This window comes from Zingiber officinale, chromosome 3B (genome assembly GCF_018446385.1).
Source record: "Zingiber officinale cultivar Zhangliang chromosome 3B, Zo_v1.1, whole genome shotgun sequence".
In the NCBI taxonomy this organism is placed as follows: Eukaryota; Viridiplantae; Streptophyta; class Magnoliopsida; order Zingiberales; family Zingiberaceae; genus Zingiber; species Zingiber officinale.
Window position 1 is genome coordinate 50,483,494 of NC_055991.1, and position 17,616 is coordinate 50,501,109.

Genomic DNA, 17,616 nt, shown 5'->3' on the forward strand with positions numbered 1-17,616 from the left:
CTAGGGCGACGGGCAGTGGCGAGGGGAAGAGGTGAAACCCTTAGCCGAGGGCTATTGTACGAAAAGGGGAAGAAGAAACCGCCACGGCCGGCGGTTAGTGCTCCGGCGGTTAGGGCTCGGAGGTGTCGGGCACGCGGCTTGGTGTCGGGGGAGAAGAAGTGAACGGCGACACAAATAAAAACCGAAGAAAAACAAAATAAATAAAGACAAAGGAATTAAGAAATTCAACTTTTCCTCTTTTAAATAGGGTAGCCAAAACAGGCTTTTCCGGGCCCCATTTTGTCCCCGTTAACTCGTCCATACGAGCTCCGAAAAATTCTCGGAAAATTTCCAAAAATTCTGAAATATTCCCTTATTAATATTCGCCTATTTTCCGGTATTTTACAAGGACTCTGATTAAAGACCGGCGTCTCGACGTAGGATTTCTGGTCATAATCTTCTATTGAGGCGGGTACTTCTGACTTATCTCTTGATATAGTCATGTTAGATATGCATAATAGTTTATTTCTAGTGGTAATGATTATGTTTGCATGTGCTTGATATACCACTATCTAGTTCCTGTTGTCGGCCTATACTCCTATCTGTTATGCATTCCTACTTATATTTTCTTTGATTGCCACCATGTGTATCCTTGTTCATAGAAATAGTGACTTACATTATCTACTATGTAGTAGTCTTGTTGTTCGTCATATTTGATTTGTGTACTTAGGTTGTTGATACCTAGACCACCGTATAACTTATTTCCTTTTTGCACCTTTTTTATATGGAGGGCATACGGTCTATATCTACGTGTTTAGTGTCATGCACCATCTTGCATGATTGCATGCTGGCGATGGTTAGCTCCATTAGTGTTGAGCGCATCGCCAGTTACATGGTCTGGACACACAACCATTCATGAGTTAGTGGTACATCAGGCAGGGTGTGTGCAGTTTGCTCTGTCAGGGCTCCGTTGGTCCGCTCCTGGGTAGCGATGACTGCAGCATGGATCCCTCCCCTATGATACAGGGAGATGAGAGCTTAGGCTCCCCCACTATGTTTGGTGTTGGGACCGAAATGTAGATAGAGGGGGGGGGGGGGGGGAATAGCTCGACGCATGCTCGTGCTCGACGTTGCTTTTTTTTTCAAAGATATGCAGTGGAAATACAAGAAACAACTACAACAACGCTAACAAATGGATTTTACTTAGTATCCACCTCACAAGAGGTGACTAGCCCAATGATCCACGCACACACACACCTCCACTAATAAACACTCCTTTTCGGTAACTACCGAAGGCGGAGAAGCCCTACAAGTTCACACTACAAGAAGAAAGGGAAAGGGAACAAAATACAAGCAAAAGCTTACACGTTTTACAGCTGAAAACCCTAACCCTAACTTTCTTCTTCAGCTGTAGATCCGCCTCTTGACTTGGAAAGTCTCCAAGAACCTTCAAGAACTGGCGATCTGAACTTTGTGGAGAAGCTGTGGAGTTGCTGTGAAGATCTGAAATGAACAGTGCGAGCTCTACCGAAGGAATCGAACGCCTGCAGCTAAATACGATGCCAACGGTCGAATCCCGATCGATTGGATTGCTCCCAATCGATCGGGGAGGCTTTGGATTGATCGGCTGATCAATCCAGAGCGCCTCTGTGCTCTCTGGAATAGCCTGGATCGATTGACTGATCGATCCAGCCTTTATCGCGTAAAAACGCGCCACCCCAATCGATCCACTGATCGATTGGGGTCTCTGGATCGATCCACTGATCGATCCAGAGGCGTTCTGTGCGCTCTGCGACTTGCCCACTCGAGGCTTATCGCGGGGACCTTCCCAATCGATTGGGCATCAGCCAATCGATCGGTTGATCGATCCAGACATTGGTTTTTGCCCAAAACCAACATCCGGTCAATCCATGACCTATTGGTTCATCATGCCTAGCATCCGGTCACCCTTGACCTGCTAGGACTCCGTCACCAAGTGTCTGGTCAATCCCTTTGACCCATTTGGACTTTTCCTCATCGTGCCAAGTATCCGGTCACTCCCTTGATCTACTTGGACTTTTCCCTTCTTGCCAAGTATCCGGTCAATCCCTTTGACCTACTTGGACTTTTTTTCCTCGTGCCAAGTATCCGGTCAATCCCTTTGACCTACTTGGACTTTCACCAGATGTCTGCTCACCCTTCACCCATCTGGATTTCCCCGTGCCTGACTTCACTCACCATGACTTTCCTTCTGCCTAGCTTCACTCACTAGGACTTTCCTTCTGCCTAGCTTCACTCATTAGGACTTCTCTTCTGTCTGGCTTCACTCACCAGGTCTTTCACCTAGCTTCACTCACTAGGATTTTCACCTGGCTTCACTCACAAGGATTTTCCTCTGCCTGGCTTCACTCACCAGGACTTTCACCTAGCTTCACTTACTAGGATTTTTCTTCTGCCTAGCTTCACTCACTAGGTCTTTCACCTGGCTTCACTCACCAGGATTTTCACCTGGCTTCACTCACCAGGATTTTCCTCTGCATGACTTTACTCACCAGGACTTTCACCTAGCTTCACTCACTAGGATTTTCCTTCTGCCAAGCTTCACTCACTGGGTCTTTCACCTGGCTTCACTCATCAGGATTTTCCTTCTGCCTAACATCCCAGTTAGGACTTCCCAGTCAAGTATCTAGTCAACCTTGACCTACTTGACTCTTCTTCAATCAACCTGATCAGACCCTGATCAGAGGGGAATTGCACCAAACAATCTCCCCAAATGAACAACTGCACCTGCACTTGTCCATATCATCGAAGTCTTGTATTGTCAAAACATCGAAACCCAAACCAAGACTCAAGCTTGGTCAACCAGGTCAACCTTGACCTGAGAGATATTGCACCAACATTTAGGGTAGGAGGATAAGTGTATTTCGACAGCATCCTGTCCACTTGGTCACTCAGTAGCAGTGATCACGGAGTGCACAGTTGTCATAGCCCTATCCACTCGGTCTCACCATCGCGTGTGAGATGGTTGACTAGCGTTAAGGGTGACACATGTCATTTTTGCACCATATGCATAGATTACATTTATTGTTTGTGATTGCTGTATTTTGGATGTTACATTTGTTTGGGTTGCATATGTTTGACATGCATATAGGTGACATTTTGTATCTGATATGACGCCCCCTTTACATTCAGATAGGAGGTCCTGGTGAGTACAGTTTCTTCAGCCTATTCAGTTTGCATTTCCTACTTTTGTTCAGAAAACTGTACCACATGATGATTACTGCTAGTCATATTTTATTATGCATGTTTATCTGGTATCCGCTGAGTTCTTGAACTCACCCCGTTGATTATTCTTATTTCAGGTTGAAGTCGTCAGGAGGTTTCAGCTGCTAGTCCCCTTGCCACAAGGATTTTTGCTTTGGTCTTTTGATTTCTGTTTATTTGTTTAGAGCTATGTTTCAAACTTGTTCTGGTTTTGGTACTCTGGATTTTGTGTGGCTTGTCTTTGAGTAATGTATTGGTTGGGTTTTGTTTACTTGGTGGATTGTATTTGGTATGTTTTGCTACGCACTTATCGGACGGGCAGAATAGGTAAGTTTAGATGATATTTTCGTTTTCTTTCGCATTGTGTGGATAGCAGGAGGCTGTTTTATTATAACTGCGTGGATGGTTGTATTTTTGTTTGATATATATACCAACCGTGTTGGATGATGAGTGTGAGCCATGAGGGCTATGCATATAAGTCTCAGATTGTCACTCGTATAAGAGAGATGCTGTCGAAATTTCTTCTGGCAGGAACTACTTGGGGCGTGACAATTTATTTGGTATCAGAGTCAGGTTTTGCGAGTCAATCTGGGTATTTTCGAATTTATACATATTTTTGTCGATTTTTATGTTTCGGAAGATCTTGTGTTGTCAGTTATCTTTGCTCCAGCCTTCGTCCTCCTTATATAGGAGGCTCCGGGCGCCCGGATCCCTTCCGGGCGCCTAGAATATGGCGTAGCCCAGCCAATCATGAAGCTCCACATGTCAACGTGCGTTGGAGGATAAAACTTGCCTTCGAGCGCCCAAACCCTTGTTTTCCAGCAATCTCCTTCCTACAAGAAAATGTTAGTCCTGAGACAAATGTAAATTATATATATTACAAAACAGAGTGTTAGCACAGTTTATAATTAAACAGAATAGTAATTAGATTCCATCTCACCGAGACCGGAATCTAGTCAAGATCTCAACTTAGAGTTCCAAAATGGTTCTAAGTTGGATCTGTTAGGGTATCGGTGGCCGGCTTGAAGGGGGTTGGATAGATGGCGCCCCCAAATCGATTACTTCCGCTAACACGTCGATATAACGTGGTTCGGAGATAACTTGCTCCTACTCCACGGCTGTCCGTAAGGTGAACGATCCCTCAATCCGTTGGTGGATTAGTCCCCGGAAGCTCCGGCTATCTCAGTCGCTCCTTGTGGGTGGAGAAACCTCACCACAACTTCAACCAAGAACACTTGCCACTTGGACACAAGAGATCCTTGAGCACTTTGGTGACTACTAATTAGGCTTTAACCAAGTCTAATTTCGTCGTTTTGGTCGACCATCCCAAGCTCCTTCTTATAGAGTTTGGAAAAAAACAACCTTGCTATTTTACCTTTACCAGTCGACTGGTCCTTGCACCAGTCGACTGGTGCCAACCCAACGACACTCCAACGACTCTTTACCAGTCGACTAGTCCTTGCACCAGTCGACTGGTGCCTGGCCGTTCGGGCACAGAAGCTCTCTATGCTCACTACCAGTCGATTGGTCCCAATACCAATCGACTGGTACAACTCTAAACTTAAAGTTTCCCATCCCGAGTGCATTTCTCTCGCACTCGGACCCTCACGACTCACTTGACTCTTCTTTACAACTTTGACCTCTTGCCTTCAAGCCTACTTCCTTTGGCTCTCGTCCCTCGGATGCATTCAAGCGCACGGCTCATCCCCAATGTCATCCTTCGCGTATGCCTCAAAGTCGTTTCCCTCGGCCCTTGTCCTTGCTGCCTTGTCCACAGTCCCTCGGATGCTCCACCCTTCACCGGACCTGAAGCCATCAAGCTGAGTCATATGTGTATCCTGCAAACTTGCACACTCACATAAACATATCAAATAATGAGGGTAATCCTAACTTAAACCCTTTTCCCAAACACTAAAATACATGGTCGCACGGATCATTGGGATTGCTCCAACAATCTCCCCTTTTTTGATATTTGACAATACATTTAAGTTGGGGAAAACATATAGCAAATAAACATGCTAAAAACAAACAATAGACTTACGTTGCCAAGGCTACACACTTGGACTTACATCGTCGAATGGATTTACGTTGCCAAGGCTACACACTTGGACTTATATCGTCGAATGGACTTACGTTGGCAAGGCTAGACACTTGGACTTACACCGCCGAAATAAAATGCAACATGCATTGGAACCTATCCCAAGGCTCCCCCTACACCTAAGCTCCCCAATGAGCTAGGATTTTAGGATTTTCTTACTGGGATATTTAAGAACCTATCATAAGGCTCCCCCTACGCAAAGACACTTAAGGTTTTCCCAACTAAACCTTACTTCTCCCCCTTTGCCTAACATTCAAAAAGCTCTCCAATAATATCCCAATTGTTGAACACTTGTTATCCAAACTGACCCTAAACTCATGTATTTATCCCCCATGGATCTCATATATCTAAACGAGTTGACATGGTCAAGAACAACACTGAAAAATAAGTTCAAGCTGGTATCAGTCGACTGCCCCTTGGTACTAGTCGACTGCCCCTATTGAAATCAACACACAAAAGCATTCTGTGTTCGAAATTTACTGTTACCAGTTGACTAGTATCGGCACCAGTCGACTGCCCTCATCAAAATGAGCTTATAGAGGCATTCTGTGCTAAAAAAAAATATTATTACCAGTAGACTGGTATCTGCACCAGTCGACTGGTACCCTATTTCTGAAAAAATCAGCCTTTTTTGACCAACTTCAGAAATGCACCAAAAATTTTACAGACCTCCAAAAATTTCCAAATTTTGTGGAAAGAACTATTTTACTAGTGTCTACTTGGGAAAAATATATTACAAAATGTATCTATCACCAATCCCAAGATTGACACAAAATCCAAGACTAGCTAAATGGTTTAATTGAACCTTGACCTAAAGTCCTAGTTTTGACTTCCTCTTGATGTATTTGCCCATACCAACCCATAATGCATCCCTAGCATTGGTTTATATGGCATTTGTACATCCAAAATAATTATCATGTTATATGACCCCAAATGTCATATTTCTTGCATGAAACACAAACCATGTGTGTCAAATCCCTAGGTTTGAGACTCAAGTCCATCTCTAAACCTTTTGACACATTTCATAACCCATCTAGAATCCCAAGTAAAACCCATTTGAGATCCATTTGCCATGGGTCTCAAATTGACTCTTTGAGCTCCTCCTAGAGCTCTTAACCTTAGTCACCTTCCTAGGTGACTCATCCACAATTGCTAGGCCACATCAGTACACCTCCGGTGACACTTGGCCTACAAACCTAACTTTTTAACCTTGGACACCTTGTCCTTGGTTAACTTCTCCTTACGTTTAAATGGTTTTCTCTTGCCATTTATTGGCTTCTCCTTGCTAGAGTCATATGCAATCCTAGTATAAGACTTTTCCTTAACATTGGAGACATTAGATCGGTATCCCAAACCCGATCTATTGTTGTTGGGTCTTTGGCTACCCAACACCATATCTAAACCCTTAGATCCAATAGTGAATCTCTTAAGGAATTTCTTCAAATTATCAAGTTTTGACTTCAAAACTTGATTTTCCCTTTCTAGGTTCCTAAACCTAGAGTCAACATGTCCACCTTGGACATTCCTAGACCAACCCTTCCTAGGTATATGTCTCCCATTCTTGGTATTAATGCCTTAGTTCTCTATTACATTCTTCTCCTTAGGTAATGAGAATTTAACTTTCCTAGGTCTATCATACATAGGTCTCCTAGGGTTATGATCGATATTTACCCTATTCCTATCATGATATTTAAATCCAAAATTTTGCATGGGCATACTATGATTAACACGATCATTTCTCCTAGCATGCATAGAAGAATGAAAATTTGAATTATAATTGCATTTAAAATTAGGGTATACCTCCCTTACCCTTGAAGCTCTCCCTTAACTCGAGTTCCTCTTCTTCTTCTCCCACTTCTTTAGATGCGCTAGCTTCTTAATCTCTCTCTTCTTAGGGCATTTGGTGTGGTAGTGGCCCTTCTCCCCACACGTGAAGCACACGATGCACATTCTCCTCTTTTTGACTTCTTCTTTCCTACAACTCAAATTAGATTCTAAAGGAATTGAATTGAATTTAGGAGATACCTCTTTCTTACCCATAGGACATCTACTCTTGTAGTGCCCCTTTTCATTGCACCCGAAGCATATTATGTGGTCTTTTGACTTTACTTTGGTGGAGGTGCTCACTAGGTTGACCTCCAAGATTTCCTCTTCTTCTTTGTTTGTCATGGATCCTTCTTCAACCTTTGAGGAGGTTGATGATGGTTCCTCATCCTCCTTCTCCTCGGATGTGACCGAATTCACTTCCTCTTCCTCTTTTGATGTTGAATTGGTCTCCACATCCAATTGGTCCTTCTTCTCCTCTTGGACCACTTCATCACTTTCTTCGGATATTTTTTCCTCTTGTGTAGGCATGAGTTCTTCTCCTAGAACTTTTTTCATTTTGCTCCACAAATTGTGAGCATTCTCGTATTCACCTACACGAATCATCACATCATTAGGCAAAATATCAATTAAAATTGATATTACCTTTAAATTTACCTTTGCTCGTGTGGTTTGCTCCTTCGTCCAATGTCGTGGTCGGAGCTTCTTCCCTTTCTTGCCCTTCGGGACTTTAAATGGCTCTTCCACCACCATCATTGTGTCCCAATCCATCTCGAAGAAGTTCTTCATCTTCACCATCCAAAACGGGATCTCTCACAAGATTCCTCCTTCGAACTTTGGCGGATCTATCAAACCAGTCATCTTTACTTCCTTGGCGATTAGTGCAATGGAGAGTATCCTCGCTCTGATACCACTTGTTAGGGGATCGGTGGTCGGCTTGAAGGAGGGTTGGATAGATGACGCCCCCAAATTGATTACTTTCGCTAACACGTCGATATAATATGGTTCGGAGATAACTTGCTCCTACTCCATAGTTGCCCATAAGGTGGACGATCCCTCAATCCGTCGGTGGATTAGTCCCTGGAAGCTCCGGCTATCTCAAGTCACTCCTTGTGGGTGGAGAAACCTCACCGCAACTTCAACCAAGAACACTTAGATACAAGAGATCCTTGAGCACTTTGGTGACTACTAATTAGGCCTTAACGAAGTCTAATTCGTAGCCTTGGCTGACCATTCCAAGCTCCTTCTTATAGAGTTTGGAAGAAAACAGCCTTGCTATTTTACCGTTACCAGTCGACTGGTCCTTGCACCAGTTGACTGGTGCCAACCCAACGACACTCCAACGACTCTTTACCAGTCGACTGGTCCTTGCACCAATCGACTGGTGCCTAACCGTTCAGGCACAGAAGCACTCTATGCTCACTACCAGTCGATTGGTCCCAGTACCAGTCGACTGGTACAACCCTAAACTTAGAGTTTCTCATCCCGAGTACATTTCTCTTGCACTCAGACCCTCACGACTCACTTGACTCTTCTTTTCAGCTTTGACCTCTTACCTTCAAGCCTACTTCCTTTGGCTCTTGTCTCTCGGATGCATTCAAGCGCACGACTCATCCTCAATGTCATCCTTTGGGTATGCCTCGAAGTCGCTTCCCTCGGCCCTTGTCCTTGATGTCTTATCCATGGTCCCTCGGATGCTCCACCCTTCACCGGACCCGAAGCCATCAAGCTGACTCATATGTGTATCCTGCAAACCTGCACACTCATATACACATATCAAATAATGAGGGTAATCCTAACTTAAATCCTTTGCCCAAACACCAAAACACATGGTCGCACGGACCATTGGGATTGCTCCAACAAGATCGACGCCTAAGTTCCCTTTCCGGCAATGCATCCTCACAGTTACTCCCCTCTAATGACTTACCTTAACTTACCTGTCAGACGTCCGGTCAGCCCTTCGACCCGTCTGGACTTCGTGCCAGCTATCAGGTCAACTCATCGACCTAGCTGGACTTCGTGCCAGACGTCAGGTCAGTCCGTCGACCCGTCTGGGCTTCGTGCCAGCTATCAGGTCAGCCTGTCGACCTTTAAGCCATTTTTAGCCCCTTTAACCATTCCTAACTCCTTGAAACACATTTGTATACATTTAGGGGGAGTTTTCATGATAAAAATAAGGATGAATTGGTTAAGGAAGACTAAGTTAAAGTTTAGGTTGAGGTTTAGTTTCAGTATTGGGTTTTTGAAGCTCAAAACTTCTAATTTTGGGTCTCCTAAATGTTTAGGGCTTCCAAGTCATTGTTGGTGTAATGAAAAAAGTTTAAAGCATATTTTTAGGGGGAGCTACTATTTAAAAACATGGAAATATTTTTTTGAAATCATTGAAGGTGGTAAATCCTTTATTTGGAAAAATGCTCAAGGTTAAGCATTAGGGAACAATGGAAGATTGGATATCTTCATTGTAGAAAAGGAATATGCTTAAGGATGAGCATTGGATATAATGAAGGGTATGAGACCTTCATTGCGAACATGAAGTTGGTTTAATGCTCAGGGGTGAGCATTGGATATAGTGAAAGGTATGAGACTTTCATTGTAGTGTTGTGAACAATATGTGAGGTTGTGAACAACATTGAGTAACTCTTCAGGGGAAGAGTTTTTAATGTGTACTAATAGGGGGAAAATGTAGGGTTTAAGTTAGGTCTTTGTCCTTCAAGGAAAGTTTGGGGGAGAATGTAGAGTCTAAATTATGCCTTCATTATCCAAAAGGAATTGACATGAAGAATAAGTTGAGGCTATGGGATTAGCCTAACCTAAAGGTATTGTCAAACATAAAAAATGAGGAGATTGTTGGTGCAATATCCTTAGGTCAAGGTTGACTTGGTTGACTCAAGCTTGAGTCTTGATATTTGGATTTTGATATTTGGCAATACATGGAGATTACAGATGCAATCGTTTGATTGGAGAGATTATTGATACAATTCCCCTCTAGAAAAGGATTGACTAGTTATATGTGAAAAAGAGTCAAGTAGGTCAAAGGGTTGACTGGATACTTGACTGGGAAAGAGGTTAGGCAGTGTGAAAATCCTGGTGAGTGAAGCCAGGCAGTTAGGAAATTCTAGTGAGTAAAGCCAGGTGAAAGACCTAGTGAGTGAAGGTAGGCAGTTAGGAAATCCTGGCGAGTGAAGTCAAGTGAAAGAAGCTAGGAAGTCCTGGTAAGTGAAGCCAGGTGAAAGACCTGGTGAGTGAAGCTAGGTGAAAGTCTTGGTGAGTGAAGCCAGGCAGATGGAAAGTCCTGGTGAGTAAAGCCAGACTGATGGAAAGACTTGGTGAGTGAAGCCAAGCACGTGGAGATCCAGGTGGGTCAAGGTTGATCGGACACCTAGTGTTGGGAAGCCTAAGTAGGTCAAAGGATTGACCGGATACTTGGCACGAGAAAATCTAGATGGGTCAAGGGTGATCGGACTATTGGTACAACCTTAGGTCAAGGTTGACCTGGTTGACCCGACTCGAGTTGACCTGACTCGAGTTGTATTTTGATGTTTGACGAGAATAGAGAAGTTGTATCTTGATGTTTGACAAGAATACAAACTTGGGAGATTATGGGTGCAATCTTTGGTCAAGGTTGACCTGGTTGACCCGACTTGAATTGACCTGATTCGGGAAAAGTCCAAACAGGGAACTTGGCAACGGAAAAGTCCAAGTATGGAGACTTGGCACGGAAAAGTCCTAGTGAGTGAAGCTAGGCAGTTTGGAAGTCCTGGTGAGTGAAGCCAGGCAGATGGAAAATCCTGGTGAGTGAAGCCAGGTAAAAGTCCTAGTGAGTGAAGCTAGGCAGTTTGGAAGTCCTGGTGAGTGAAGCCAGGCAGATGGAAAACCCTGGTGAGTGAAGCCAGGTAAAAGTCCTAGTGAGTGAAGCCAGGTAAAAGCCTTAGTGAGTGAAGCTAGGAAGTTTGGAAGTCCTGGTGAGTGAAGCCAGGCAGATTGGAAATCCTGGTGAGGGAAGCCAGGTGAAAATCCTAGTAAGTGAAGCTAGGTGAAAGTCCTGGTGAGTGAAGCCGGGCAAGGGAAAATCCAGATGGATCAAGGATGATCGGACATCTGGTGTTGGGAAGTCCAAGTAGGTCATGTTAGAGTGTATACTAAAAGCCTAGCTTTTGGTATAAACATTTATCTAGAAATAAGAATCACATTGGTCAAATGTCTACATTTATGATAAATGTAGTTGTTCAATTAATTTATATTGTAGATAACATGGTGTGTGGTGTCACACACAGAGGATCATGTTATCAGTACCTTATAAATTATAAACAGTAACTCACGACCATAATGGAAAGGAACAAACCATTGGAAGGTCGTAGTGTAATTAGGTATTAGTTTATCTTAACTATATAATTACACTAGTACACTTAGAGTGTATTAAGTAGGACCATTTGAGGTCGTTTCTTTTATACTGGCTTTATAAAGAAACAAAGACCTCGGTTATTATGGAAGTGTGTACTCTTAATCCTAATATAATAACAAGCACATATATTTGATATTTATTTCTTTAATTTATCAATGGGTGAGATTTAGTTCGATAAATCAATAAGCCCGATAAGTTGGGAAATGATATCGCTTATAGTGTGTGTTGTTGATTATAGAAGGAAACTGTGTCCTAGAGATACTAGGTTGATAATGTCCTCAAGAGGAGCTCATAAAGATTGTCATGTTAAACCCTGCAGGTGGACTTAGTCCGACATGATAATAAGGTTGAGTGGTACTACTCTTGGACTTAGATATTAATTAAATGAGTTGTCAGTAACTCACTTAATTAGTGGACATTCGATATCTTAAACACAGGGAGACTAACACGCTCATAATAAGAAGGAGCAAAAAAAAATGTAATTTGGGATTGGTGCGGTAGTTCAATAATAGTTCTCTAGTGGAATGAATTATTATTGATAAAATTAAGTTGTGTGTTCGGGGCGAACACGGGATGCTTAATTTTATCGGGAGACCAAAACCAATTCCTCCTCTCGGTCCCTATCGTAGCCTCTTATTTATAGAGTACTATACCCACCTATACCCACCTTCATACCCATGTTATAGGGGCCGGCCAAGCTAGCTTGAGGATCAAGCTAGGGCCGGCCAAACCATTGGTTCATGGGTGGCCGGCCCTAGCTTGAACCCAAGCTTAGGTGGCCGGCCCTATTTAATTTAAAAAGAATTTTAATTTTAAAATTTTCTTATGTGAAAGATATAATTTATTGAAGAGATTAAAAATTAAAATATCTCTTTTATAAGTCTCTACAAAAGATTAAAGAAAGAGATTAAATCTCTTTCCTTATTTGTAGATTAGAAAGGATATTTTATTTCTCTTCTTTATAAATTATTCACATGTTGAAAAATTAAAATTATAGAAATTTCTTTTTATAAACCAATCATAAAAGGGATAAAAATTATTGGAGAAATTTTTTATAAAATTTCTGGAGACAAATTAGGAAGTTTTAATTAATTAAAACTCTCCTTGTTTTGTTTTTTAAAGTGGCCGGCCATTGTGTTTAAAAGAAGAAAAATTGTTTTAATTAAAATAATTTTTCTTTACATGGCAAAAGAATTAAGGAAATTTTGTAATTAAATTTCCTAATTTGCCTAGGCCAAGGAATATAAAAGAAGAGGTGAGGGTGCCTTCATGGTGAGAACCTCTATGATTTTTCCTCCCTCTTTTCCTTGGTGTGGTGGCCGGCCCTTCCCTTTCTCTCTTCTCCTCTTGTTGGCCGAAACCTATCTTCTTGGTAGAGCTTTTGTTTGTGGCCGGATCAAGGAAGGAGAAGAAGGAGAGAAAGCAAGTCTAGTCTCTAGCATCCCTTGGAGCATTGGTGGTGGCCGAAATTCTTCATCCTTGAAGAAAATTATTGTGGCCGGCCATCCACTTCTTTTCTTCCTCTTTTGTGGTGGCCGAAACTTATCTCTTGCTTGGAGTTCTTGTGGTGGCCGGATACTACTTGGAGAAGAAGAAGAAGAAGGAGAGAAAGCTTGTATCCCTTGGAGTTTGGTTGGTGTTTTGTTCTTCGTCCTTGGTGAAGCTTCTTTGTGATTGGCCGAACCTAGCTAGGAGAAGAAGAAGGTGCTTGGTGGTTTCTCATCTCGGAAGATCGTTGCCCACACAACGTCCGAGGTTAGAAGAGGAATACGGTAGAAGATCAAGAGGTTTTTCTACAAGGTATAATTAGTAATTTTTTCTTTCCACATCATACTAGTTATTTATGGAAATAATACCAAATACAAGAGGCTTACGTTCTAGAATTTCGAATATGTTTTTCGATGTTGTGTTCTTTTGTTTTTTCTTTTCCTTGTGATTTGATTGTTCTTTTTGGTTAACCTAAAGTTATTTTAGGAAATTAAATATTAGATTTCTATAAAAGGTTCTGTCTAGTCGGTGGTGGTTGTTCCCATATCCAAGAAGGCCGTGTGCCTCGCCACGTCAGTACTGGGAACCAATTATGGAAATTAATATTTAATGGAATTAATAACTTAAGGTGATTTGGGTCGAACGTGTTAAGTTCCGCAGGAGATCCAAGTCAAAACCTAAAAGAACAAATAGATTAAGTTTTGGATCAAACGTGTTAAGTTCCGCAAGCGATCCAAAATTTAATTTAAAAGAACACATGGTAGCTAGGAAAAGGTTCAGACCTTTGTACAAAATTTTTGTACAGTGGAACCTCTAGGTTTTCCGAGTAGCAACCAACAGGTCAAGGGAGTGATAGGATACTTGGCACGAAGGAGAAAGTCCGAGTGGATCAAAGGGATTGACCGGACACTTGGCGGGGAGTCCTAGCAGGTCAAGGGAGTGACCGGATGCTAAACATGATGTACCAATAGGTCAAGGTTGACCGGATGTTGGTTTGGAAGGCTTGGGACTTGGTTTGGGTAAAAACCAAGAGCTGGATCGATCAGTGGATCGATCCAGTGATACACTGAGTTATCTGATCGGTCTGGTGACCGATCAGTAGTTTTCTGTGAGAGTTACTGATCGGTCTGGAGACCGATCAGAGACGAGGCCAACTCTCACACAGAGTTGGCTGATCGGTCTGGGGACCGATCAGAGTCCGATCAGTGCGGCTCTGTGAGATGGATAATCGGTCTGGAGACCGATCAGCCTAGGTCCTTATCGGTCCCCAGACCGATCAGAACACTCCTAGACCGATCAGGAGTGTGCCTGATCGGTCCAGGCCCTAGCCGTTGCGACACAACGACTAGTTTATGTGTCTTCTTCTTCGCAGGTTATATAACAGGTCGAGGGCTACAGGATTTTAGGCAGGCCTCTCTTTTCTTTCTGATCTTACTGCAATCAGAGCTTTGCTGAGCTCTCATTTTCCTGAAGCTTCGTGGAAGCTTCCTTCGGCTGGTTCCTGCTGTTGTAGGTGTTTCGTGAAGTTGCTGCTTCATCCAGTCGACGAGAAGGCAAACTGTGTTTTTACATTCTTACTGCCTTTGTATTGTGCTGTATCTTTGTACTCCTATCTTGCTGTTGAAGAAGTTTGTGGTGAGGTTTCTCCACCCAGAAGGAGTTTCTATTAGCCGGTTTTCTGGGGTCTCATCCACCGACGGATTGATAGGCTTCGTCCACCTTACAGACACGCCGAGGAGTAGGAGTTTCATCTCCGAACCTCGTTACATCGTCGAGTTTAAGGTTTGCTATTCTTTGTTTCATTTCTACATTGTATTTCCGCTGCGCTAACTAAAATTATAGGAAGAAACGCGAATTTGGGGTCAGCTATTCACCCCCCCCTCTCTAGCCGCTATCCGAAGGTCCTAACAAGTGGTATCAGAGCCAGGTCGCTCTTCGTCGGATTAACACCCGGGGGAGCACAAGCTAGAGAATGGATCGACTCGGAGAAGACATCACGATTCCACCCTTCTACGATTGCGACGACTTCGCGTATTGGAAGGTAAGAATGAAGTATTTTCTTATGACTAACCTTGAAAATTGGAATTATGTACAAGTAGGTTTTATCCCTCCGATGGATAAAGAAGGAGAACCTCTTGAGAAGAAGAAGTGGACGAAGGAACAAATCCACCGATCCATGATCAACGACGAGGTAACGAAAATATTTGAATTTTCATTACCTAATGATGTCTTGCGTAAGATAGGTGGATACAACGATGCCAAGGAGTTGTGGAACAACTTGGCTAAGTTCCATGAGGAGAGCTCCACTTCAAGTCATGAAGAGGAGTCAAGTGAGCCAAGTAGCTCACATCATGGAGGAAAGGAATTAGAAGTTGAGGGCTACTCAACATCTAAGGAAGAGGAGGAGGAGAGTTCTTCTTCAAGATTGGAGCAAGAAGAAGAAGCCTCTACTTCCGGAAGGGATGAAGAAGAAAGCATACAACCATCCTCAACCCTAGGTAACTCAAGCAATTTACTTTCAAGTAAATTACATATAATGTGCTTTGAGTGTAGGGAATTTGGGCATTACAAGAGTAAATGTCCAAAGAGTATTAGGAAGACTCCACCAGCGCCAAAGGTCAAGGAAGGCGGAGTCCCGATACGCAAGGGCAAGGAGCATGTGGTGTGTTTCCAATGCAAGCAAAGGGGACACTATAGGAGCCAGTGTCCGAGGGGGAGGCAACCTCACAAGGACAAGAGACCGAGCACATCGATAGGGGGAGCTAAGGCAAACCCTAAGGTAACCTTTAAGGCACATTCTTGCAATTTGAATAAGACACATGTTAATAGTAGTTTTGTTGCAATTATCAATAAAGATAGGCATGATAACAATAGAAATCAATACATGTGCTTAGGTGCCAAACATGTTAGCCTAGGTAAGGACAATTCTAGAAATGCTAACCCTAGAATTAACTCATCTAAGGCTAAGGAGAACCTAAGTAGAAATCCCAAAACAACTAGACATATGCCTAGGAATACCTCAAAGATAAATGACAAATTAAAACTTGAGGTATTAGAAAAGGAAAATCAAGTCTTGAGGTCAAGACTTGACAATTTAGAAAAGACCCTTAAGAATTTAGAGAAGTCAACTCTAGGGTCTAAGGGTCAAAAACCAAAGCCCAAGGACATGAGAGGTTTGGGTCACAAACCTAAGTCCCAAGTGGTCAAGCCCACTTACCATGATGTTCCATTCGATTATGGAACAAGACCTAGGGCTAGGAAGACCATCACCAAGGTCACAAGGGGAGTCACCCCTAGAGTTGATTTTGATGAGTCCCAAATGACCAAGGCTTTAAAGCCTAGGAGGGTCATTAGGAGGGTTGCTAGGGAAGTCATCCCTAGTGAATATTTAGTGAACCCAATGAGCTCAAATAGGTATTGGGTTCCTAGGAGCGTGATTTCATCACACTAGATGGTTTAGGGTGTGCCAACCTTAATTGGATAGGTAGTTAACCTACTCATGGCAAAAGGTGGCATTTTAGGAATATTCAAGGTGTAATCAAGCCTTGAAAATGAGATTAAGAAATTATTCCTAAGGTGATTAGCATGTGCCAACCATATTCGAGGAATTCTCTAGGGTCAATCTAATTGGCACATAGTGATCTAAAAATCTTTAGTATATGATTTTAGGTCTATTACACTTAGGAATATGGAATTTATGGCAAAATGATCAAAATTATCAAAAATGGCAACTAAGGCTAGAATTAAGTATTTTCTATACCTTTATATATTATTTGTCATGTATTGTTTGCCATATGCCATGTCATGACATCATATTTAACTTATTATCATTTGAAATGTCATGATAATACTTAGGTTAGCTATATGTCATGCCTTATTTAAGCTTCATACTTTATGCCATGACATCATGACATTGGCACATGTTTTTACTTATGATATCATTATATGCAATGTCATCATCTTTTGCATTTATAATCAATTAATTTGATTTAAGGACAAAAACACAATTTGATATGGAAATCAAATTGTTGTTTAGAAAATGCATGAGAACTTAGATTAAGATGACCTAAACCATATCTCACATAAAAAATTGACTTGGATGTGTTTGATACACCTTAGATGTGTGTGAGATATTAGGATCATGAGTTAGGATCAAGGTGCATAGTTCTTGTACCTAGATGAGCCTAATTCAAAATGGAGGATCATAGGGAAAGCTTGTGTACAAGTCATGTACATTTAGCCCTAAAATTATGGTTCTAAATTGAATGGTTTAAAATCATTTCAAAATTGATTTGAAAAACCTTGATGAAGCTTTTCTAGTGATAGCATTCATCATTGAGCAAGTTGATACAAAGTTGAGGTAAACTTGAACTATTTCAAAGTTTTTAAACTTTGTATCAAGATTTGAAAATGGAAGTTATTTTCATAGAAAACTATTTTTCCATGATAGTATATGTTATGAGGAATGTATCCTCAAAATTTTATAATTTTTGGAATTTTTTATAATTTTGTAGGGGTTTCTGAATTTCGGGAGGAAGAAATTCAGAAATTAGAAATCAGACATGTGTGACCGATCAGGAGG